General features: G+C 38.8%; 1 protein-coding gene across 23 annotated transcripts in view; it reads left to right on the top strand.

Annotated features, from left to right (window-relative positions):
* The first annotated feature begins 428 nt into the window (after positions 1-428).
* SOX5 (SRY-box transcription factor 5) overlaps positions 429-26547 on the top strand; it is a 964448-nt gene continuing 938329 nt past the window's right edge. For 7 of the 23 annotated variants that reach the window (XM_057303267.1, XM_048216855.2, XM_048216851.2 and 4 more), the window contains exon 1: positions 687-1051. The gene's annotated coding sequence lies outside the window, so the exon portion shown is untranslated. The other 16 variants (XM_057303268.1, XM_048216850.2, XM_044385162.3 and 13 more) reach the window with 8 other exon arrangements.

Below are 26547 nucleotides of genomic sequence, written 5' to 3'. Positions count from 1 at the left end.
AAAACTTTTCTCCCCCCCGCACCCCAAGGAGTAGGTGGGTTCAAAGTGCCGGCGGCGGGCGCACAGCCGGGCTCGGGGAGGTAGTGGTCGCTTTAAAAACCGAACCTCTCGCAGCTTCAGTCTTCGCGCCGGGCAAACGGCGGCTCGCCTCCCAGAAGGTTCCGCGGACACACGCAGACCCCCACACGCGCCCCCCGTGCGAGCTTTACTGTGTGCAAACGGGGATGAGGGGCAAGCAGGGGCCCAGGTAATGATTCCAGGGCAGCGGGTGAGGTTCCAGGGCAGGGAAGAAGTTGACAAAGGGGACCTGACTAAACATGAACGCGTATTTATAGATGCGAGCTCCATCGAGATCCAGAGATAGCCCACTCTCCCTGCCTCCTTCCACTCCTGCCATTTCATTTTATCGCTCCTTTAAGTGGAGGGCAGATTTTTTTTTTTTTAAACATTCCTGCACCGTGTGGGTAATCACCGCGTTATTTACAATCTAGTTACTCTGCAGCAGACGGGGAAGCAAACTCTGGGGCTCCTTTCCTTCGGATGGACAGAGAGGGCGGCCAGGCGGCGAGCTGCAGGAAGGAGGTCAGGGTGGGTTTGCGGGAGCTCGGGGGCGACCTGGAGGGAGTCGGAGCCCCCGGCACCGCCCCCGCGCCCGCCCCCGCCGCACCCCCCGGGGCGGGCGCCGGGCCGCGGTGACCGCCGGCTGGTGCGCTGCCCTCGCCTCCCCCATTGTTCCTACTGTCTTTTTGCCTTTTGTTATTTGCACTCGCATTGTGTTGTTTGTCTCTGAAGCCGCCTCATGACCAGCAAAGGGATTTCACCTCGTCCTTGAGAGCCACACGGGGAGCGAGAGCGAGCGAGAGCCGGGGGGGAGAGGGACACGCGCGCGCGCACACACACAGACACACACACACACACACACACACACACACACACAGTGAAAAAGGCGAGCCACCAAAACCCATCTCCAGTCTCCTCCCGGGGGCCCCCAGCCCGCCACTGTGCCACTTTGCATCCCACGCCAGAGGAGACATTAAGGAGACCCGGTAAGGTGCGTGAATCGCAGCGTTTTAACTTTGTTGTTCGTCCCGATGTTGTTGTGGGCAGACCTCCAAGGCGCAGAGCTCCCCTCAGCCGCTCGCCGTGCCCGCCACTCAGCACTCGCTCGCGGCTCCAGCTGGAGAGCCGGCTGAGGAGGGAGGGGGCCGCCACCGGAGTTTCCTCAAGTACGGAGGGAGGGGGACTGGGCTGGGGGTGAGGGGGAGGCGGGAGGCGGCTCGAGACTTGAGGTGGCCCTGTCATGCTCGGGGGGCGGCTGGCCGGGGGGGACCCCGGAGCGTGGGCTTGGCCCCCGTTCAGGAAATGGGATAACTTTAGATATTTGTTGGGGAGCCTGCGCGCTGTTGCCGGTATTGTTTTGTAAGTGGTGGCGGTGGAGGTGGTGATGCGAGAGGAGGGCAGGAGTGCAGGGAAAAGCCTAGGCTAGTCTGTGCATCTCGGCTAACGCCAAACCACAGACCCTAAAAGTTGGACAAAGCTCTTTATCCTTCTTAGAATATAAACGCGGCCCCCAGCCCACCCCACAATCTTAATATTCCCCCTTTTCGTCTTTTTGTTTCGCTTTCTGCAATCCCTCTCCCTACCAGTCCTCCTCTCTCCCGCCCGGAATTTCGGAGACAAGTCTCATCCTTCAGAATTCTAGGGATTCCAGAGACCGGAAGCTTTAATTTTAATTGCAGCTACTTTCCCCCCACCCCCCTCAGTGTACGAAGTGAAACCGCTCACGTGTTGTGTCACTTTAAGCGCGGGTTTGGGAAATCTCGCTTGTACTTAGGGGCTACGGTAGTCAGCAATGAAAAGAGGTTATACGACTTGAAATCAAATTGGATTTGGAAATGTTTGCGTTTGATAGCAGCGGTTTCTTGAGTATTGATCTGCTGGCATCGCATGCACACGAAGCACTGTTTACATATTTTAATAGTCATTTTCCGTACACTTTGCAAAGCGAATATATTAATACATAGATTGACCCTGGCGAATATCTGAAGACGCTGGCCTCTTGTGACTAAATTCAGAGTGTGGTGAATGTGAATTCATGTTGATGTCTTCCCTTCTCAACTAAAGCAGGTCAAAATGAGGAATTCTGTGACTGTGCAGAGCCCTAGTCTCAGTGTCAGCCAACCCGGGCACTCTGGGTGGCAGTCAACCGTACTTCAGAAAAGTTTAGGGATTTGTTCTATCCCACTTGAGAGCCTCACGATATCCAGATATCCAAAGTAGTTTGTCAAGAAAGGCATGAGCCGATTTCCCCAGAGACTGCCTTCAGGCTCAGCACAATTCTTCACTCAAGGGCAAGACCAAGGGAGATCTGTGGGATTTTGGGTAATAAGTGTGGGAATCTGCAAAGGGACTAGACAGAGTGATTTGTTTCCTTACTGCTCATAAATAATGGCCCCTAGTATCCTTAAAAAAAAAAAAAAAGCCCACGCAAACAAAACAGGCCAATGAAGTAGGCGCGTGGGAGATTTGTAGGCAATGGACATTTCAATCAGAAAAAAACACAGCAGAGTTTTTGATCAGGATTACAGGAGTGAGGCTCTGATTGCCAAGAGTGATTAGGTTAAGGGCCAGATGGTTTTAAAGTATACAGAAATGTTTTTTAAGTTTGACTTTTATAGGACTAAAAGGAGGACGATTTCTTAGAGTTTTTACAGAACTGCAAAATTTTGATCTGTCTAATTTTGAAGGAATTCAGCTGTATGTGAACTGTCCTTAGCTCTGATAGGGAAAGAATCTGGTTTCAAATGTAGATACATGGGACAAAGTTTCTGGGGGTGCTTCTTGCTGATTTAAATATAGCTCCCAGGCCGAAGCCTAGATAAATTCAGTCACAAAGACTTAAAATCAAAAGTACTTACACTGAAAGTTCTCTTAGGCATTGTGCAAAGTTCTCCTGCAAATTATGTCATCAACTGTTTATTCCTCAGAACTGTATAAGATAAAAATCATTTAAGCATCACTTAAAACTGATGCAATACAGCTTTAAATCCTCAGACTGGTAGGGATTGCTTTTGTTTGCCTAAAAGGTAGATCTTTCATCACATGAGTTGTTTAAAAACATTTAATTGTGGGGGTGGGAAGGGATGTGCATAATTATTTAGTTATTTGTGTTAATTATATAGTAGCAGACTCGCTTGAAATTCTTTTTTTTTTTTCTCTTTCCAGTGGTCTTCTAACAATCTTGTACATGAAGAATTAATAGAGTTTTTTGTTTGCTTGTGGGTTTTTAAAAAATCTCTTTTTGTAGCCTTTTTGAATAGGCAATATTGAATCAATCTGAGATAGACTTGAAAGAGTAAACGTAGTACAGGAAAAAAGAGCTTCAACTCTTAATAGAGAAACTCTGTATTAGTTTTGTTGTTGAGCTTAAACAGTTCTGGTTGAATGGCATGTTATATACAGGATTCAAAGCTCTCAAACTTATTTGGTAAATAACCAGGCATTTGAGATTCAGTGGTTATTTCAAGTTAACTTAGTTCTATACATGTAAATGCACATCCTGTTTAGACTGACACATGACTTTGTAAAAGAAAAAAAAGAATATATGCTTATAAAGATGTTATCTGTGGAGTGTATGGAGTAAATAGTAAATAACAAAAGAGTGAAGTTTATACTCAGGTATGATGGCTTTTTTTTTTTTTTTTTTTTGGTCCTTTTTATGGGTAAGACACGAGCTGTAGGGAAAGTTTAAAATTTCATTTTCCAGTTAAAAGAATGAATTTGAATGCTTGAATAATTTTTTCTTTTAAAGCAAATGAAAACTATGATATGATGATTAAAAGAGCATACTGTCTTCTTGAAAAAGTTCTATTCATTTACTAAGTGATAGTCAATCATTGTTTTGAAGTTATGTTCAGATTATGTAAAAAAGCAATATATAGGGCAGGATAAAACTTGTTTTTAGTGATCTCCTAAAATACACTGAATTTCAAATAACTCAAGAGTTCTAAGGTTGAAAACTATTTAGATTTCCATCAGGTAAAATTGTTGGATATGATTGATTGGCATAACCTGGACGTTCCACCCAATATCCAATCACCTGCAGTGGTAGAAAATGCTATAATTAGAGTTTTGAGAGTAACCTCGAAAATTTATTTGTCTAGGCCTAAAGTCAATGCATTCCCTCACACACTCGTCACAATTTTTTAGCCTGAGAAATGTAGGCTTATTTTAAAGGCGAAGAAAGTGCTTGGCTGTTTCAAATAAACTATATCCTGAACCTAGATTTGTAGATAGTTAATAAAATAAAAGTCCAGTTTTGTTCCAAACATTGTTTAAAACACCAATTTGTAAATTGTCTACATTTGGTTTTCATATGTTAATGATTTGGGATCTGATACTTCTTTCAGAAAGGCATTTTGGTTTATCTTAAAAAACACCACACAAAACTGTCTAAACAACTCTGTAAATAAACTGTTCCAAATGCCTCAATTTGATGAATGAATTAAAGAATTATAGTTCTTAATCCAATTATGATCAGTCTTGTTATTCCATTTCCCATTTGGGGGAGCTTGGGGAGTGGGAATGGTAAATGATTCTCAAATGTGAGTGGGGTCTTTGTTGTTTATTTTCTGTGTGTGATGTAACATAAATAATTACTCATACCTAAGAGGAGAAGGATTTTAGACGCAGAAAAGTTATTTAATGATTTTCAATTAAACCAAGACTTCATTTGCATGAAAAGTTGCTCTTAATGGAAGAGTAAAACAAAATTTTTAAGAATACAAAGCAAGGATCTAACCTTTTGCTTAAAACTAATGAATTTTTATATTAAGGGGGGAGAAATGGAGCACTTATGGCTCAGTAGTAGGGCAGATACTCAGGCACTTCTAGTTGCTTTTAGCTGGGCCATGTTGGTATATTTCTGTGGTGCTATTTAATAAACCTTATTATATTCAATTTCCTGGTCTTTAAAATTGAGGGGAATATGCTTTTTGGGTTGCTTCCTCCAAACCCCTACCCCTTTAGCTGCCTACATGGGTGCTTTTGAATGCTCTCCTGATCAGAGGCCTGAACTGTAGGATGGGCCCTTGGTAACATCTCAGTTTGCTTTCAAGGACCTTTCTGAATTCCTGCCCCATTTGACCAATTTAACCTCTGGCTCATAAGCTAATTAATTCAAAATTGTTAATAGCTCATGATGGTTTAATTCTCTAGATGTGGTTATTGTTATTGTTGCAGTTTATTATGACCGTCTAATTCCTTAGAGAAAGAGTTGTGGAGATTACAGGTATCAAGTGAAACTGTCAGAAGAAATATTTATGAACATAGGGATTTTTTTCAGTACTACTCAAATCATACCTTATAGGCAAGTAGTTACTGTGCTTACTGGTAAGGATATTGGTCAGGCATATAGATAAAAGTAGCAGGGAAATGAATGTATTTAAGGAATATATTAAATAACCACCTTTAAAAATTGAGCCTTAAAAATAAACCCGGAAAAAAAAAAATGTATCTCCAGGAGAGGTGGTACTGAATTCTGTAGGCACAGGTCCATTCATTATTGCTTAAAGTTCATTGTAAGTTAAAAAGGAAAAGAAAAACCTGATTCTGTCTTTGATGCTCAATTACTTGTCATTCAGTTATTTTGTGATTATATGCTATCACGTGTCCAAAGGGGACAAATGATGCAACGGTCAACAGGATGGGAGGGCTCTGGCTTGACCTCCAGCAGGAATTCCTTGGAAGCTCAGGTATTGTGTTGTCACACGCAGCACCAATTCAAGTCTTAGATATATGGAACTCAGGAAGGAACTGGGATGCGAGAGGCAATCCCACTAGCTTTTGGAGCTTCTCAGTTTAGGTCTATGTATAGTTCTTCCAAGACTTCACTTGGAGTTCTGAGCTCTCAGTGCTCTGCCCCATTTACTCACCTCTAAAGCTGGAGATTATAATGCTTTTTCTTATACGGATCTTGCGTGGATTATACTAGATATTGTATGTCAAATTCCTAGCATAGGGTTTGTCATGAACTAGTAAAAGGTGCTTAGTAAATGTTAGCTACACTCTTCTGTCCCTCCAGTTAAGTCTTTTTGATCATTAATAATGTTTGAAGCTTAAAAAATTAAGCTTAAAAATTACTTGCTTTGTACTGGACTTATTTGAGTCCAAGAAGAAAAATATATCACTTCCTTGAGGCTGAGATCAACACTTTAAAATAGTGATTCAGTTAACGTCTATATATGATCTCTGACAATGTGGTTTTATTAAGATGCTGTATTTGGTGCAAGTGTGAATTCTATCTTTTATTCATAGAAATGTTCCTTCAGTAATTAACATTTTATCCTACATAATAGGTAAAGGCAAACAAAAACTCTAGGACCTAACTATAGATATCTCTTCTTGTTTTCCTTTCTGATTTCCCATTACAGATACACACTAGTGAAAATGTATTGTGACTTTTTTCATAGATAGTTATCTACCTCTGAGTAATATGAAGTTATAGTACATGCAAATAGAGAGAGATTCCACTTAGAAAAGGAAATAAATCTGACTTTGTAATGTTTGCCCTTTGAAGTCAGCAGTTCCTTCAAAGAGAACCTCCTAGGCTTGTTTATATTGGGTACAAGGAGAAAGGCACAATAAATATACTGTTACCTGTGTGAAGAGATGTATAGTAATGTGGAGAAATTAGTGGATGCTTTCTCTTTCCAGTGATAGGGAAAATTTCTCTGTAAGTACGGGCTTCTTCCCCTGCTATCCGAAAGTAGAGCATTCCAGTGAAACCTTTTGTGAGCTGAAATGGTGTAAAGTGAAGAAGCAATTACCATATTTATAAAAGCAGAAATCCTCTTTGGATTAGTGAAAATAGGTACTAATGTAGGTTTTTCATAAAAGCAAAATGGTGTAAAGCAAACTTTTGGATCATGGGATGGGGGGAACCTATACACGTGACCAAAGATAAAGGAAAGGCTTTTTAAAAAAACAAATAAATAACTTGATTATTGCATTAATTTGGATCCCTCTAGAAGCAGATGACAGGAGGGGATCAGACATGTGCTAAGAGGGAGCAGAAAGCTGGGAGAGCCTTTCAGTTGTGATCCCGGTTTGACACTTATGGAAGGAGAAATGGAAGGATGGAGGATTGAGTGGAAAGAAGCTCTATTGTTGTGCAGCCCAGGACAGGTTAGGCCAGGCAGACGAGAGTCAGCCATTGGAAGAGTCCTCTACCCCCTGACTGTGTTCAGTCACTGGATAGGAACAGCCCCCTTGAAGCATGGCCTTGGTGCACAACTGTTGCTAGAGGCATAGGGGCAGCAGGTGGGGCACTGAGTCCGTTCTAATCTTACAGTAGGAGATCTGAGTAGTGTAGTTGTGGTTTGGCCATCTAGCCCAGGAGTTAGCAGCAGTAGCTCTGGTCAGGTGGACTTGTCACTAAAAAAAGACCGGGCAATTTCTTGAAGCTCTCGAATGCTTTATTTACCTCCACTGCAAAATGAGTGTAATGATAGTATCACCTCACAGAATCCTAGTAACATTAAATGAGGTTGTATGAAATTATGTGTAAATCCAAAGTACCGTGTATGGCATAGAGGAACTGCTCAATGTATACAGTAGTCCCGCCTTATGCATAAGGGATACATTCCAAGACCTCCCATGCATGCCTGAAACGCTATATATGCTGTTTTTTCCCTATGCATTCATACATACCTATCATAAAATTTCATTTATTAATTAGATGCAGTCAGAGATTAACAAAAATAACTAATAATCACAAAACAACTATAACAATATACTGTAATAAAAGTTATGGGAATGTGGTATCTCTCTCTTTCTCTCAAAATTTCTTTTTGTACTATACTTACCCTTCTTGTAAGGATGTGAGATGATAAAATGCCTGCGTGATGAGATGAAGTGAGGTGAATGATGTAGGCATTGTGACGTAGTGTCAGTCTACCCCTGACCTCCATCCGCGTCTGGACCGTGGATGACCTCGGGTAGGTGGAACCACAGATGAGGGGGGTTAATGTATTGTCCTCTTTTTAATGTACTCCTAATATGCAGCTGAGAGGTATAGCTGAATGTATCAGGTGAGAGTAAATATACCTGAACAATAGGTATTACATGTAATTAGAAGGCATTGTTTTTCCAAGCAAACATCCTTAATGTTTGCCTTTTAAAAACAGCTCCGTTTATTTCTCACGCCTCAATCCTTATTTTTATCAGGTTATAAACCGCACAACAGATAGATCAACTGACCTTGGCCGTCTTCAGGTAATTTGCCCTAGAGCGTGAGGTAGACAGAACGCTCTCTTCATTTCCTTACCCCTCTAGGCTTCCTATTCAGTTGAGAAGCAACTTGCACTGTACGTCTGCATTTTATCTTGAGCCTCAAACACCTTGCAAGTCTTTGCTCCCCTATGTTACTGTTCCTAAACCAACTTGCCGCACCACAAAGCACTGAACTCAAGTGGCCCTCAGTGCTAACTCCTGCTGTGATGAGTCACAGAGCCACCAGCACTTTGTTGCGTTAGATTTGATCACTGCCATGAGCAGTCCTTCGATTGTCAGCTAAGAGACCCTTCAGGGAGTTGTCCCTTAATAGAAAGTCTCTTTTCTTCCCTCCTGTTGTAACTTTAAATTAAAAGAAACTGCAGAGGAGCGGGTGGCATTGCAGCAGTTCATTCTTCTACCCACTGGGAGAACAACATCTGAGAAAAGACGTTATTGGACTGAGAATTGAGTTGTTGCTATTTTTTTGGGCCAGCATGGGGGGGCCGTGGTGGTGGAGGACGAAGACCATGTCGTTTAGACTCAGACTGATTCTCAGTAAAGCAACAGAGAACAGTCCTTCTGTGTTTACCAGCGAGCATTTTTTGAATACAATACAATGACTTAACATATTAATTTCTAGTGGGATTCACAGGACTGCTGGTATTTTACCCCTGATTTTTAGGTGGTTCTGTGAGTTCTAGTGTGGGAAACTGGCACCGGGACAACTTCAGAGTCCAAGGAGGATGGGAGGCAGGAAAAGAGAGCTAATTTTTGACACATTCCTCAGACAAGTGACCCCTCTAGGGAATCTGTGCCCAGGATAAGGACTGCTTACTGTGAGCCTTTTGGCATAGTTTTCCCCAAATAGTGAGCACTGGTTATTTTAATGTTAAGAAGGCTGATGAATTTAACATTTGCTGGAGGACAAGAGATGTTAGTACTTTTGATGACGTGTTTTCTAGATGCTGTTTCTCACTAAATTTCTGATTTAATTCTCTGCTGTGCCGGGCTTTATACCCTCTGTAGGTTGCTGGTCCATTCCCATTCTGGGTTAGGGCCTGCCCCCAAGTCTGATGTCTGCTAAGATTTCCTGGTATAAGTCATGGCTACTAAAAGCTGAAGTTGTTTGATGTGTGACTGAGGTTTGCACGTGAGCTCTTGAGATGCTTGGTGTTACTATGCAGTATTGGCAGTCTTTCCCATGTATCTGGCACATTCAGTCTCATTAATTTACTCTTGCACTGGGAACTGCTTTTGAACAAGTGCATACTATTTCTTATAAATCTGTGTTGACTTTTCTTTCTTCTCTGAGCCTCGTTTCACTGTACCTTCACTACTAGCAGGACAGTAGTGTCTTTTCTACATCATCAGGAAATGAAGTGATAATTTTAATGCATACTAAACAGGCAAACAGATTTGTCCATATGTAGAGATCCTTAATGCTCCCACTATTTATTTCTAGGGACTTACTCAGACCCTCCCCCCCAAATGCTCTTCCCTCCCTGCTTCTGTTTCCCCATCACTGCCTATTGGGATTTTCTTCACCTTTCTTTTACCACAAAGTCTTTATTACTGTGGCACCCCTGACCACTCTGCATTGTGTGAGTCTCACCGGATGAAGTGAGAAGTGAAAGGTGTGCCTGACGGCGTTGCTGCCTGGTTTGAAAAGGGTAACTCCCAAGGTGACCAAACACTTCTCATTCGAAGGGAAACTCCATGAGGGCGGGTGTGTTGTGTCCCTGGCGTAATCACAGGATGCCTGGGGTGGAGCAGCAGAACAAATGATTGTTGAGCTGACTTATCTTGCAAAGTGAGCTTAATTTTGATTCAAGACAGGCCTTCAGGACAGGGAAGCAGGAAAGCTAACAGCCCTTGAGCACTGACATGTTTCAGGCCCTTTCTGTGGATAATCTCCTCTAATCCTCACAGCCCTCCTATTAGGTGGGTATTCTCCCCTTTGCATGGATGGATGAACAAACACCAATGTGTCAGGTGCTGGCTTTTTTTTTTCTTTTTTTTTTCCAGTGAGGGAGCAGGAAAATCATTGCCTGAATTTCAGTCTATTTGACTCTGCCATTTGTACTCTTTCTATCATGCTGTGGCCCACATGCTGGTGTGGGAGCACTAGCCATACCTGCCTGTCCCCCACAGGGCATAGTTGGGAGGCACAGATGAGACATCATAGAGAGTGATGCCTGAGATGTAAAGTAAATACTAAGTGTTGGCTATTATTATTGAGTACCCACTATTCATTTATTAACCAAAAAATATATATCGAACACACAGATGCATGTTGTTTGCACTTCAGTTAATAGGAAATATTTTATGACTTGAAGCAGAGATTCTGAATACTTAAAAGCTGACATCAAAAGAAATGATAGAACAGTATTTCTCAAAGGTGATCACTCGGCCACCTAGTTGAAAACCATCTGGAATATTTTAAAAAATCTATCTCTCTGGCCCCTACTCAGAAAGGGAATCCGAATCTCTATGGTTGTAGCCCCGTAACCCTACATTCTTAACAAGTATGACTGGCAGTTCTCTTGCACATAAAAGCTTGGGAACCAGTGATAAAAAAGTATTGACTCAGTTTGGTACTAGACTATATATGTAGCATCTGGAATTAAAGTAAGATGCTCAAAGAGTAGTGGCAGTGCCAAGAAAAAGCTCAACTGATTGCTAGATTTTTAGACTTTTTAAATTTATTTTATTTTATTTTATTTTATTTTTATTTATTTATCTATTTATTTTTTTTAGATTTTTAGACTTTTTTTAATGATGTGGTTTTAGGAGTTTTGAAATAAAATATAAAATACCTTTAGTAAATTTGAATATATAGAACATTAGCATGCTTACAGTCAAGAGTGAAGAGCCCTGTCCCCTAAATGGGTTGGGGTTAGGGAAAGGGTGGCAGTTATGTGCATTCTAGGATTGGAAAGAACTTTCTAAAAGGACCAATCTAAAATGGCTAAGTAGACTGAAGACCAGAGGTTGATTTATTTATCCAGCTCCGTATCCCAAATATTTAACACTGTGCCTGGAACATAGTAGGTGCTTTAAGGCCTTTGTTGAATGAATTAATAAAAACAGAGGAAGAGAGTAATATGGGTAAAATAGATTAGAATAGTTTGATTGTGATTATTGTAAATAAAGAAGTCAAGAAAGAGTATGCTGAAAAGGAATCCTAGTGAGAGAAGACAGGACAAGGTTTTAATTAGGCAAATATGGTCCTTACAGGAAAGTGCCTTCACACAAACAAATAAACAATGCAAAAACAAACCTGAGGTTTGTACAGGATTAAGTCATCGGGCTACTGTGTGTGTGTATTATCTTGGGAGCAGCAATTACTACATGAGGACAGGGACCAAGTCTGTTTCGTTCTCTATATGATCGTAGTACTCAATAAATATTTATTGAACAAACGGCAGAGTTTCCACATGGACTGGAAAAGAAAGCTTTCAAATGACACGAAAATGTCTTGTAAAAAGAGAAAAAAATCTTTACAATGGCTAACCAATAGACTGGTGATCATGGAAATAGCAAATCTTCATAGGACTGCATGTTCTCAGTCTCTTTAGAGTTTAATAAAGTCTCCATCTGATTGTTTGCCTGTCATCAAGCACTGCCTTCCTTCAATGCCACTTTCATTTTACTGTTTCAAAAATTAGCTATTTAATTAGTATTTGTTGAATAGTTCAATCAGCGAATGAAGAGTACTGACTTGGGCCCAGGAGGGGGAGGTGGGTGATTGAAAGCAGAGAAAGAAGAGTTGTCCTCATTCACTTAGAATTTTCAGAGTGACCTGTGATCCAGAGACCTTTGAGTAGGCATATTTCCCATACGGGCCTGGTTGTTGGGATCTTGAGGGGAAAGATATTTGCTGAGGTAAGGGCTGCAAAGGTGGGTTCAGCATTGTTAAAAGAGGCAACCATTCCTTTGATCTGGGAAGTCAGGCCAGAAAATGTATTGCGGGAAAGATGGTAAAAAGTAATCCTAAACCTAACAGGAGTTTCAGTGGAAAAATGGCTCTAATTCAAGCAGTGTAATGTTAACATCCATGTGCATGGCTCAAGCCCCGCATACTGCTTTGGAAATAAAAGGAGATTGTGTAAAGAATTAGCAATACAAGGGATTTTTAAGTGCTTTATTGCAGAGGCCTGTGATACTCTGTGAAATCTATGCAGCTTTTTCTTCCTGCTGTGCTTAATTTCAGAATCTGATGCTATTACCTATCCTTGGAGAAAAAAAAAAATCACTCTCTGTTAACTCTTAAAAACCGAGTTTAACATGGCACTTGCTTTCAACATAATCTTTCTGACGTTTCTTGGGAAGAGAGAAGTGGTGTATTTACCCACAGGTTTGCCTTCAAGTTTAGTACATAGGTTTGCTTCTAGGGGGCAGCACTAGAGTAGGGGCAAGTTCAAAATAAATGTCGAAAGCTTAAGTTTAGAAATGGCTCAAGCAGCTTGAAGAACAGTGTTCCTGAAAGAGTGGGCATAGACTGTGTTTGGCATGAATCCAGATCTGAAGCCAGAGAGGTAAATGTGTTATGAAGAAGATCAGGCAGAAGGAGGCAGGACAGAGTTAACTCTTTACAATATAGGTGGCTATCTTCTTGGGACAGGAAGACATGCCTGCCAAGAATAAGTTCCCCGGCATGCCATCACTGTGCCCTTTCTTCTGCCTAGCTTGAAATAACAATCGACCTTGATGGATAGTTTACTATTGCCAGGCATTGTGCTAAGTAGTTTATTTTTATTTTTATTGATTCTTCCCAGTACTTCTCTAATTTAGATGCAAACGTTGCCCCATTATACAGATAACATTGAGTTTACCCAAAAGCAGCATAGCTGTGTAGTGGTGGAGCTGAGAATTGAACCCAGAGCGGTCGATTCTGAAGCCTGGGCTCTTACCTATGGTCATATAGGAAGTATATTTTAAGTCCTGTTGAGTCATCCCTCAAAATGACGCTTTTATTTTCCCCCTTCTTTATATATGCACTCGCTTTCTTTCAGCTTATTTCTGACCTGTTGCAAAGTTACACAAACTAGTGTCTCTCCTTACATCTGCTATGTTTACCACTGTCAGATCAATCTTCCTGACGTACTATTTAAATCATGTGACCCCTTTCTCAAAAATTCAAAGTGCCTGAGTCCTATACACAGATGGGACCCAGACTCTTAAGTCTGGTTTTTGAGGGTCTTACAGTCTATCTCCAAGTCTTCTATCTTTTCAGGCTCATATTTGAATTTTTCCTCTTGAGAATAATTTGCTTCTAATTTGGGTCCAAGCTGAACACAATTTCCCAGATGACTCCCAAATGATCTGCAACGTGTCAGCCTTATCAAGTCTTCTCACAATGCTCACACCAGAGGCAGTCCCAGTGCATAAAAAGTCACTGCTCATACCTGAACCCTGTCTGACACAGAGAATTCTTCCAGAGTTGCTTTTTCTGCTTCAGATTTGCTCATCAATCGACTTTTCTTGGTTCTTGATACACTTGTCTATATCGCCACCTTCTTTTTGTTTTGTCCCTTCATTCATTCAGCAATCAGTAAACATTTACTGAATACCTATTATGAACCAGGCACCATGTTACATGTCAGTGATGTATGAAGTAGGCATTCACCTTGTGCCCAAGGATTTAAAGTCTGCTAGGGAAGATAAACTTTAATCAATTACCGGCATTTATGATTACAAATTGTACAACTGTATTTCACAGAAGTATATACAATCTATCGGAGAAGTAGCTGATACCTTTAGGGGTGCCAGTCAGAGGAGGCTGCCATGAGGAAGTCACATTTGAAGAATGGTTAATGAGGTAAAGAGGACAAGTCAAAATACTTTCGAGACCTGAGGAGCAGCATGTGCGAAGATTCCAAAGAGGAGGAAGGGTATATTCTTGGAATTTAAAGGCCAGCATAGCTGAAGCCAAGTGATTGGGAAATGAGGCTCTAGAAGTGGGTCGGGATCAGATCATTACACCTGTTGCACCATGTTAAAAAGTTGCGTCTTTATAAAAAGGGTGATAAGAAACCCATTGAGTAGTTTTAGGCAAGAAATTAATAAAATCTGTGGCTATAGCATGTAGACCGAACTTAAGAGAGGCTATTGATGTTATTTACATAAGAGAAAAAAGGTGGCTTGGGGTTTGGACTCTAGCAGTAGTGTTAGACATGGAGGTAAGAGGAAGGACTTCAGGCAAAAAACATGGAAAGTCACCCAGTTTCAGGTGCTTTGTAAACTTTGCCTTCCATCCCCATTCCAGCAATTTACTGGGATATTCCCTCTGGTAATTACCCATTTGTTTCTGTGTTTCACAGGTTCAGAAAAGAGATGTATGAGACTGTATATCTCCTGAGATCTCTGCTGGCTTTTTCTGTACCTGTGGTAGCCCTTGACTATTCAGGCAGAGAGATTTGACACAAAACATAGAGTGCCTCCTGTCTGCATCTGTGTATGTGCCTTCACATTTCTATGTGTTCCTTTTGTATGTATCATCCTTTCACTTAGATTTTCTGAAACCCTACCCATCTCTTAATTTCCAAATTAAAATTTCCTTTTTCATAGCATCTTCATAGAATATACTGACCGGAGATCTCTCCTTCTGATCTTATGCTATTTACATCTATAACCACTTTTATGACTTAATTATATATTGTACCATATTGTAAGCATGTTGTGAACATGTCTTATCCTTTGAGATATAATTGTGAGTTTGTGCTTTGGAATGTAGATGCTGTAGTTCATTATTACAGCCCTATTTTGGATCATCATTTACCTCTTTTGAGCTGGGCAATTTACTTAACCTCTCTCAGTCTGTGATTCCTCATCTGCAAAATGGGGATAATTGTATCAATAAGCAGTTGTGAAGAATCAACGAGAGAATGGATACAAAGTACTTAAAACAATCCTTGGCACATAATGAGCTCCACCATATGATGACATTTATGGTTATAAATGTTATTCTTTGAAATCCGAAACCTGTATCTTATTACTACTTTTTTTTACTTGGAGCTCAGTAAATATTTATTGAATTCAGATTTGAATTTAAATGTAAGTATCATTTTTGCGAGGGGATACAAATATAAATAAATCTTGGTTCTTGTCTGCAAGAATCTTGATTTGGTAGGGGAGCTAGTAACATAAACTGGTAATTATATATCAGTGTAGTAGGTGTAGTGATAGACTATTTTGAGAGCACAGAAGAGAGGTTGGGAAAGGTTTTCTAAGTGAATTAATGTATGAGTTGGGTATTTTATAAATCAGTTAAATGCATATTAAGATAATGTATGTACATTGTGCAAACGCGAAGTTCTATAATAAAATAGAACTCGTGTCTTAGTAAGGATCATGCCTACTCCATTACTACTTCTTTTAACACGGTATTTTTTTTTTCCTTTTCTTTCTAGAGAGGGAGGGGGTGGGGGAGGGGCAAAAGGAGGGGGAGAGAGAATCTTAAGTACTGGGTGTGGACTCTGACACCCAATGAGGGGCTCCATCTCACAACTCTGAGATCATGATCTGAGCTGAAATCAAGAGTGAGACGCTTAACCAACTGAGCCACTCAGGTGCCCCACAAGTCTGTGTTTCTAAATAGAGTGTTTACTCCTTATTTTTCTTATTTAAGAAAAAACGTTACTTATCTATTTCTTAGTTATCTATTTCTTAGGCTTTGTTATTCTACTCTTCCTCTACCTGGCCATCCTAAAACCACACATATTCCTTTTCCCTTTCTTCCAGTATAATTTCATCCTTTCCTTTGTGTGTGTTGGAAGGTGTTAAATCAGTTCAGGAAACAGTTATACTGACTATGTAAATGTTTATCTCTGAGAATATCATGAATTTGTTACTTTTACCTTTTATACAATTTCTTTGGTTTTCTTGGAGTTAATGATGATCTGTATTCTAACCTAAAGTTTTACTAGGATTGTCCAGTGTTTCCTGCCATTCCTAAGTCAAGGCTTAAAACCGGTGAGCGGCGCATCCAGGGTGGGTTTTAGGAGCAGTCAGCCGCGGTGGGAAGAACCATTTTATTACTTACATAATTTAGAATTGTTGGAGCCAGATGATACTAAAAAGCCCACTGACTTTTACTTGGTTGTATTATGCTTCTTTAAATTTCTGCAGACTTTGCACCCCTTTACCGCCAGCACTTGGGCACATTGCTCCCAGCAACCTGAACTTTGTAAGGCTCTGACTTAAGCTCAGTAGGGCAGGGAATGGTGCTCTGAGAAGGGAGGAGGGTATTCTAAGCAGGCAGTGTGACATAAGTATAAAGGAGAGGAGGTGAGAAATGGCATGGTGTGTTTGTGAAATTACAGATTGTTTGGTGTCAGTAGAATATGGTAGGGACCAGCTGAGATGAGGCCGTAATTGTTGACAGTGGTCAGATCAGGGTGGTCTTTTTTATCATAGAATCATATGCACCAGATTCTGTCTTGTAGGCCATGGGCATCCTTATAGTGTTGAGTAACATGGTTGGCTTTGCTTGTGAATGAACTAGTGACGTGTTAGCCAAAAAATGGAAATCTGGCTCCTTAAGTCAGCAGTTAAAATGCTGTCTTGCATATATGGTGACCTATTAATACTTTAGGGGTACCCCATCAATAAAATTTTTAGAGTACGCAGCACACACATACACACAGATTCATAATTTATGTATGTGTGTTGTACTTTAGCTAATATTTAGGTCACGATAAACATTTAGAGCAAGGTTCTGTTTAAATAACAGTGGAAGTAACAGTGGTAGTACATCAGAGATCCCTGGACACCAACTCTGACATGTAAATATGTGTGCAGTGGATTTACTGGGAGGGCTTTTGAGGGGCTGAGAGAAGCAGGATGGGCCTAAGGAGAGATTGACTGTGTCACACGTGAGGCTTCAGCTAATCTATGGGGAGCTCTGGAACTGGATGGCTTCTTAGAGATGTCGTGAACTGAGGCAAGGGGGCCAGGCCTCTATAATCTCACATTGGTGTTGGATATGCGCCATCCCTGGGGAAGGAGTGGAACTTTGGATGAGGACAGATCTTAGGAAGGGCCTCTGATGTGAGTCTTCAGCAGCCAACACTCCTGGCAGCTGGGAAATGAGGGCCACCAGGTAGCATACCACAGCATCCACTAAACACAGCGTTCCAGAGAATTTTTCTCTCTATTTTTTTGAATTCTTATAGATTGTCCTTGAAATATAGCTAAAAGAGCACTAGCAGTGTTCTAAGAGATACAGTTTTGTCATTTTCCCATATTCATTTTATTTACGTTATTAGTATTACTTGAAAATCCCTAGATTTTTGTTTTGTTTTGTAGGAAGTCTTCTTTTTTTTTTAAAAGATTTATTTATTTATTTATTTACTTGAGGGGAGGGGCAGAGGGAGAAAATCTTCAAGCAGACTCCCCGCTGAGCGTGGAGCCTTAAGTGCTTGATCTCATGACTTTGAGATCATGACCTGAGCCGAAATCAAGAGTGAACCACCCAGGAGCCCCTTATAGGAAATTTTTTGAAACACTTGTCCACTTTATGAGGGTTAAGCTAGCTAAAAATTAGGCAATGTAATCCATAATCCATTTCTTGAAGCATATGAGACTATAATACGTGACAAAATGATGAAGAGAAGAGATAGACAAAATGAACTTCTTCCTGTTGTGAAATGAGGGCCCCTGTGCAATCTATTAATAGTTAGATGAAAACATAAAACTATGCAGAAAACAATATGGCATTTCCTTACAAAATGAGAAATAGAATTACCATATGATACAGTAATTCCACTATTGGGCATTTACCCAGAGCAAATGGAAACACTAATTTGGAGCCATATACATACCGCTATGTCTATTTCAGCATTATTTACAATAACCAAGATATGGAAGCAACCCAAGTGTCAATCAGTAAGATGAATGGATAAAGAAGATGTGGTGTATGTATGCAGTGGAATATCACTCATAACAAAGAATGAGATCTTGCCTTTTATGACCACATGGATGGACCTAGAAGGTATTATGCTAAGTGAAATAAGTCACACAAGGAAAGACAAATACCATTATGATTTCATTTATATGTGGGATCTAAGAAACAAGACAAACACAAACCAAAAAACAAAGAGCAAAAACAGACCCATAAATACAGAGAACAAACTGATGGTTGTCAGAGGGGTGGGCAAAATGGGTGAAACGGAAGAAAATAAATAAAATCATGTGGATCATCTTGAACTTCTAGCTTTGGATAAAATTTCTTTATGGAATGAGCCCAAGGGAAGATTTTAATTGGATGTAGGACAGCTAACTGGACATAGACATGTGATGGTGGTAATGGTGTCTCTGGTTAGAGAAGAGGAATTCTTGCCTAGTATGTGAACAAGAGTGTAGGCCTAGATTTTTCAGGTTCCCAGATGGGCATCTAATTCACTGGTCTCCTAATTTTTTTAGGTCATGTATATGCACCATCAATAAAAGGATTATTATTTTACTAGTGGTAAACATCCAAAAATAGAAATTAAAAGGGATGAGATAAAGAGGGAATAAAGATTATCTGCAGAACAACTAATGTAAATAGATACAATTTTTTTTTCTAGCGTGCCAGCATATTATTATTTTTTGCATCCACCTTGAAGACTTCTGAGGTAGATTTCTAGAGAATAAGTTAATTACTAAATGGGGAGAAATTGCACTGGAGACAAATTTTGACCATTTTTTGAGTTTGACCCATGTAACTAAACGAGATCATATGAGCTCCAAGTATTAAAAAATAGATCAGGTTTTAGAATACAGTTGCGATGCTTTAAAATATTTTAAAACTCATGGAGGGAGTGTGTGTGTGTGTGTGTATCTGTGTGTGTGTGTGTGTATCTGTGTGTGTGTGTGTGTGTGTGTGTGTATCTGTGTGTGTGTGCTAGCTAGGGTCATAATGACTTAGTGTTTCCTCCTGTTTAATAATTCCTCATAATTAACTAAAAGGTTGGGGCCACACTGACACCATTACCCCTGTGTATATCTGGCTGTAATTTATGATCCATATCCTGCTTTATATTCCAGAATGCTTTTACTTATTTTTCTCTGATTCATAAACTTATAAATCAGTTACATGCAATAATTAAAAGATACTTTATTTATATCATCTCAGCAATAAAGAACCTAAAAAGACAAAATCTTTCATAAGTGTAGTAAGTTCTTCATGTCCTTTTGGAATTTTCATGTTTATAAGCATTTTTCTGGCAAAACTCAGCCTGGCTTAAAAGAATCATCCCAGATTCATCTTGTGTCTGAACTTCAGATAGCTTAGTTTCCTTATGAACATCTTTTATTTTGTTAATAAAAATTCATTTTAGTTGTGTTCTCATTTTTATACTGAACATTGTGCTTATAAGATAGCAGTTGCTTTGAATTTCTTGAAGGAAGCGGGCAAGTACATCTCAGGTAGGATTATTATTACTTTTCATTATAGATAAAATTAAAAGGTAGCCAGATTTGGAACTAGTATACAGAAGTCTTAATAAGGATCCAATCATAGTTGGATTCCTAAGGAAACCTAACTATATAATCTTAAGGACAGTTCATAAATTAAAAGGCAGAAACTTCCCTGTGCTAGAGAGTGCTATTTTTAATAATAATAAAAAAAAATCAAGATTTTTTTTTTTTGTACACACAAATGACCTCTCCATTATTGAGTAAAGGACATGTATTATCTTGATGGATTGTGCCTTGAAATCTTCAGGTGATCACATCCATACTTGCTCTTATTCTCCTTACAACTATTTGCATATTGATCTTAATAATTTAAAATAAACAATGTTGCTGTGCTTGACTATTATTAACCATTATTCACTCATTTAAAATATTTTTATTGCAAGTCTGTTCTTTGTCACATGTGACAAATGTTGAGTAATGGGGTTACAGTGGTAAGCAAAAGAGATTTTGTCCCTGCCCTTATGGAGTTTCCTGTCTAGTGAGAAAGATGGAAGGTAATCATCTGATCGTGCCAATGGATAGAGAGAATAGAGAGATGTTCTCTTTTTTATTATAATTATGACTGGTGGCTGGACTATAAATTTTAAAAAAATCACATAAGCATAGAATACTAAGGAAATGATAAATTTTAAATATTTTAGGATTTTAAACAATATGCTTTATCAATGTTTCACTGTTTATCAATTTGCCAATTAATTGATGTATACTCAAGGCCTTTAATTATGTGTGGTGATGATCCTTGTCATCTTCTTGGGTAAGTTACATCCATAATATATATTCTATGGCTTTTTTTTTTTTTTTTTGATTTACTAAAAATGGCAGGAAAGCTTAAAGACATTTGGCAAAGAATTTAAGTACAGAATTTGTGTGGATTTTTTTTTGAGTTTTATTCCAATGTTATGAAGTAAAGAGAACTATAGCGGTTATTAAAAACAATTTGCCTTTATTTTTTTCCAAAACATTTAATCTAGTGCCACTAAAAACATTTGCCCTCATATTTTATTAGTTAAGTAATATTTAATGAATTTACCCAGTTACAATAAGAAGTAGAAATGACATAAACAGACTTGGGATTAAGCCAGCAATTAAAGTGGTTAGAGTGGGTGTATGTGGGTGTGCAGAGTAAACTTTTTGCCATTAGTGTGCTATGACCAATAGTTTGTTTCATAGAAGGAATGGAGCACATTGATCACTCTGGCAACTTGGTAAATGAAGATTGGCTAAGAAAGTTGTGCTATGGGATTAGTGATAACTACTATAGAGTGCATTATGGCAGAAGAGTATAGGAAATTATAAGGAGATGTTACAGGGTAGCTTGATTTATTCTGGAAGTCATAGAAGGCTTCCAGGAGGAAGAGACATATTGACTGGGTTACGAAGAGAGGTAAGGAGAAGTAACTAGGTGGAGAAGGTGTGGGTGAATATGGAACAGCATGTACAAAGCTCTGATGTGGGCTTCAACTTGGAATGTTGAGGAATTAAGGAGACTAGTGGCTGGGGTACAGAAAAGAAGGGCACAAGTTTTGAAGAATGAGGCTGGAGGAGGAGGGTCTTACAGGTGCTGCTAAGGATCTGGGGTTTTTATCAAAAAAGCAAGGGCAAATTAAAGGATTCACATTTGCATTTTAAAAAGATCATTCTGGGGGCTGCTGGGTGGCTCAGTTGGTTGGGCGTCTGCCTTTGGCTCAGGTCATGATCCCAGGATACTGGGATCAAGTCCTGCGTTGGGCTCCCTGCTCAGTAGGGGTGGGGGGTCTCTTTCTCCCTCTCCATCTCCCCTCCACCCCCGCTTGTGCACGTGCTTGCGCTCTCTCTCAAATAAGCAAATAAATAAAATCTTTTTAAAAATTTTTAAAAAAAAGATCATTCTGGCTGTTGTTTGGAGGGTGGAATGGATGTGGCATCAGTCATATAGTGATTAAGTAGTCTAAATAAGAAATGTTGTCCCTGTTCCAAAAACTATTCATTCTACCATTTTGGGGGGCCTCATTCTGCTACATAACTAAATAAGTCCTCGAAATACTTGACGAGAAACAGAACCTAAATTTATCACAGGTGTATATCTTTTCAATACTCAGGAAGACTTGGACCTGTATTTTCTGTAGTGCACTTTGCTTACCATTTTTTCCTTTTATATTTGTATTTATATTCATGATTTCAGCACAACATATTTCAAGACAATAGAAAAAAAGGAAAAGTCAATCTTTTAAGCTTGTACCGTGCTATTGACTTTCTTTGAAAGGACAACAAGTGTGTTTATTTTATCACTATCGGTCTAAAAATTAACCATGAAACATCATTCTCTACTTTTAAACTATGTGTAACAAAGAAATGCTTTATTGCAACTTTATCAATAATTCAAATGCAACTTAAAAGAAAGTAGGGCAGCATAAGGAAAAAAGCACACTTGTTCCATAATTGAGTCGATTAAATAGTATTGAGTCCCATTGTCATCTTTATATTGATGAAACAACTTTTATCACTGCAAAGAGTCTAATAAGCAAGACCTCAGAATTATGAGGCAATGTCATAGACATTTCTGTATTTTTTTTCTCTTATAGAATACAAATAGCAAAAGCAACCTTTGCTAGTGTGCAATAATGAAGGAACAGTTTTTGAAAAGTGCTTTTATTGGGATTTTAGTAGTTTTCAAGCCTGTGCAGTAATAGGCCAAGCTATTTTGGAACTGTGCATACATTAGTGTTCTGGTGCAGAATGATACAATAATGTGTGAAAAAGTATACGATCGCACCTTGTTTAAATTTGCAGTTTTTGTGCATAATCCCACAGTGAGCTCTTGTTAGGTTTTGACTGTATATAGGAGAGAAAAAAGTTTAGAGAAGCCCATAGCCTGGGGCTGGTTGTAAATATCTGACTATGGAAATAAAGGTTTTTGTTCTTTATTGAAAGGTCAAGAGTTAAGTTTATATTATATATACTATTTTGCAAATCAACCTATGGTTAGTTTAACCCAGAGGAAGCTTCAGAGTGTACATATATAACCATCCGAATGAAAATGCCTATCTGCGTATTTCATATTTGCAGAGTATGAGTGAAAAGTACCGAGTTTGATTTTTAAAAACAACAATTGTGCTATAATTTATGCATTCATATTGATGTTGTTTTTCAAAATTGTCACCCAGAGAAGCAAAACCCTGATTCCAATGATGCCCTTGTTCAAAACATTTTGGAAAACTTCCTCTCAGAATTGTCTTTTGAATCATTTGCAAGCCTGACTAAAACATCCATCTCATTACTTTCTATTCGTATTTTACACCAAGATTCATCATCCTTTTTTTATTCACCAGAGTTGGCTATAAATGTCTCTCTGAAATGATGAAAATGGCTAAAATTGACTTTCAAATTATGAAATTTGTCACCATTGAGGATATTTAGAAGTGTGTATGCATGTGTGTGTGTTACAGACTTAGAAAGCACTTTCAGAAGGTGGTAGAAATACGGTGGCTGATGGCTGATCTTTAGGGTAAGTGAGTGGTGTTCGAAGGGGAAGCCCTAGGAAGGGAAAGCACAGGTAGATGACATGTTATGTTTGTATAAAAACCAGTCACATTACTTTTTAATGACACTGGATGTTAGTTTTTACAATGTATACAAAGAAAATGCAAATAATATTTTTTGGAATGCAAGCCCAAAATACCTTACACAATTAGTAACATATTTTATTATTAAGACAATTAAAGGATTAAAGCAACTACAATACTAATCCTATGTTGGCAGATTCTTCAGATAATGGTCCCTGTGTGGAAATGTCTCTGTATAATTTTATTTAAATACTACCATCCACTGTCTTATCTGTAAACACGTGTGTTTTTATTAGCATCTTACATAATTCATACTTATTTTCATGTCATTTGAATGTTCTATTTGGTAGCTTTTGAAATTTTCATTTTAGTCGACCTCTTCACATAAGTAATTGACTCAGTTTTAAAAACTATTAGTGCTTGTTTTCTTAACCATCAGTAAAGAACCCAGTTACATGTGCTTGAAATATAAAATAATTTAATTCCAAATGTTTTCTTAATTTAAGAAATTTGTGGCCATTTGGTACCACTTACACAATGTTATGTGTTGAATGATTTATGAATAAAATAAAAATGAAGTAGTCGTGTACGTATCCAAACATTCACCATTTACCCCCATTTGAATATCTTTATTGTGTTCTTTCTTAAATGGGTAGGAAATGGAAAAAATAATTGCCAGAGAGACTCAGTTGAGTAGTTTTTATTTTCTGAGTATTAGAATTGGAATTAGTGCTGTTTAATAGGAGAGAAAACAATTCAAATACATTTTTCTGTGATCGGGTTTTGTGATACTGTACCCAATTGCTTCTGACTTCCAGCTTTGGTCTTTAACGATAGGGATCAAGTGCCTGTATTTCAAGAATGTCATCGGTTGCTCTTCGAAAATTGATAGATTTAAGTGCAAAGCTGCGTTCGAATATGAAGGTCTCGTATTCATTTTTGTGCTACTTTCCAGTATAATTAACTCTCCTCTTGGAGACAATGAAGTCTTCTTATTTAAGGATGTATGTTTTGTACGTAAGTTTTGTAGATGGATCTGTGTTATACTGATTCTTTTATCCTGGTTACCTGTGCTAACATTTCTTCTTTACTGGTTTCATAGTACTAAATGGGTTTTCTTTTCCTGAATGCCTTTATTCTTGACTATTCTAATAATTTTAAAGCACAGAGTTTATGCAGGAATTGCTCTAGACTAGTAGTTACTTCCTTCTTATTAAACATCCTAGATGGTGTTAATGAAATTGAGTGCTGTTCTGTTTTTGCAAAAAAGCTAGTTTACCTAAAAGTGGGAGCAGTTTTGAGGTACTAAAACTGAATGCATTGTACTACACCTTTAGTTCTTTGGTAACTTTATTTTACCTATTAAATGTCATGGATTTTTTTCACAACAAGTGTTGTTTTTGAAATTCCTTTGAAGGAAAGTATAATATTGTGATAGTGTTCATTTGCAATATAATTATTCACCGAAAATTTTAAATATCTGTAATAGGTTAGAAAATTAAATCCCAGTTTTTTGTTCCCCAATAAGAAAAGTAGTTTCAGAAAGCTTATATTATAAATGTAGCATAGTACTGCTTACCAAAAGTTAGGAGTTTTATTCTTGTAGGAGTTAGGCTAGTAAGTAATGTTTATATAATCCTGATAAACATTTCTCCATGACCGAATTTTGAGTGGAAAACTTTGTTTCCTAAAAGGCTGTATGTGAAAAAAAAGAAAAGAAAAATAGGGTCTGTCCTCTGATTGTGTGTAGTGTGTGTGTGTGTGTGTGTGTGTGTGTGTGCAGATCCAGTTTAATACCAACTAATGCCAACATCTGGCAGAGAGATGGAGATCTGGGAATTTGTTGCTTGAAACCCTGGGACAAAGTGTTCTGATCTGACCAGCAAACATAGCTGTGGACTTGAACTGGAATCTTCAGGGGCAGAAACGTCTTAAGTGTCTGGAAAATTGGCCTGTTGAGTCACCATGAAGGCACTAAAACAAAACTAATTTTAAGCAGGTCAAAGTTCAGTGATTCCCTCTGGAATTCAAACTTTTTTTAAGAGTCTCATGTTTAAGTGAAAAGGGTCAAAGTTGATGCACTGTTACAATGTTTTGAATGCTTTCCCTTCAGAACAGCCACCCAAGCTGGGATTAGCATGAGGAACTGCAAGGCTGGCACTTCAGCGTCTGGGTTAAAAATATTTTAAAGCAGTAAATGCAGTCAGTACAGAGAGATCCCTGGGAGCCTTTCTATTCAAAAATGTGTGAGCTCAGGGCAGCGACTGCAATGTAATTTAGGGCAGTGTATGCTTCATAGCTTTGGAGAATATTGCTTCCCACTAATGTTCCATCAGAGGATGGTAGGATAGTAGTAATTTTAGAAGGTGGTATTCCTGTTTGTCTTACATCGAAAACTTCAGAATAAATAAAAGGACATATCAACTGAGCAAGAAATGTAACTATGGAAAAGTACCAATGAATCTAAATTTGAACTGAACAGATACAAAATCAGCATGGGTGTAGGAATATTTTTAAGGAGGAAGCTACAGCAAAAGCGACTTCCCAGGGAATGGACCTCACAGGTATGTACCATGTGTGACACGTAGCCTGCAGAAACTTTCAAGAGAGCACCTTGTCCACAGAGAGGTGATTCAGCTATGACCTGATGTCCTGCTGTTGAATATTTGAATTGAGGAATTATTTCAGAAAATGGAAACATAGGGGATTTAATTTCAGTAGCTGGAATTCAGGTGATATCTGGATATCCTGAAGTTGCCAAGCAATTAGCGAGTAGGAATTCCTTGAATGAGGTTGTGTTGGGATCGTAGGATGGCTTCACTGTGAAGTGAGTGGTTCCAGGACTTTTGATGTTAAAACGTTATATACTGCAGGCTTATTGTGATTGACTAGGCTTTTTCTGAGACTGAAGATCTTGTTGCTGACTAGAATGAGACTTAAACAACATTTTTAGACATTAAAAAGAGCCTATTATTTTATGGGTTGTGTCTAGGAAAGGGGAGAAGAACATTTACTCTGCCTTCAAATTCAGAAACTCAGCTAAAAGCTCTGGTGTAGCTATGAAATTTGGCTCATATCCATAGTCTACTAAACTCCTTATAAAACTTCGGTGGTTCTTATTAGCGATTTTTTTTCCATGATACCAGTTGCAGAATAATTCTGTTGCTCTTCACCATAAACCTATAATACTCACTTTGAAGAAGCTTTAATTATTCAGTTATTTATTCAGTAAATATCAGTTATTCCAATTTGACGAATTACATTTTGC

Source organism: Ursus arctos, unplaced genomic scaffold (genome assembly GCF_023065955.2).
Source record: "Ursus arctos isolate Adak ecotype North America unplaced genomic scaffold, UrsArc2.0 scaffold_26, whole genome shotgun sequence".
NCBI classification, from domain to species: domain Eukaryota; kingdom Metazoa; phylum Chordata; class Mammalia; order Carnivora; family Ursidae; genus Ursus; species Ursus arctos.
This window is presented reverse-complemented; position numbering and strand designations above follow the sequence as displayed.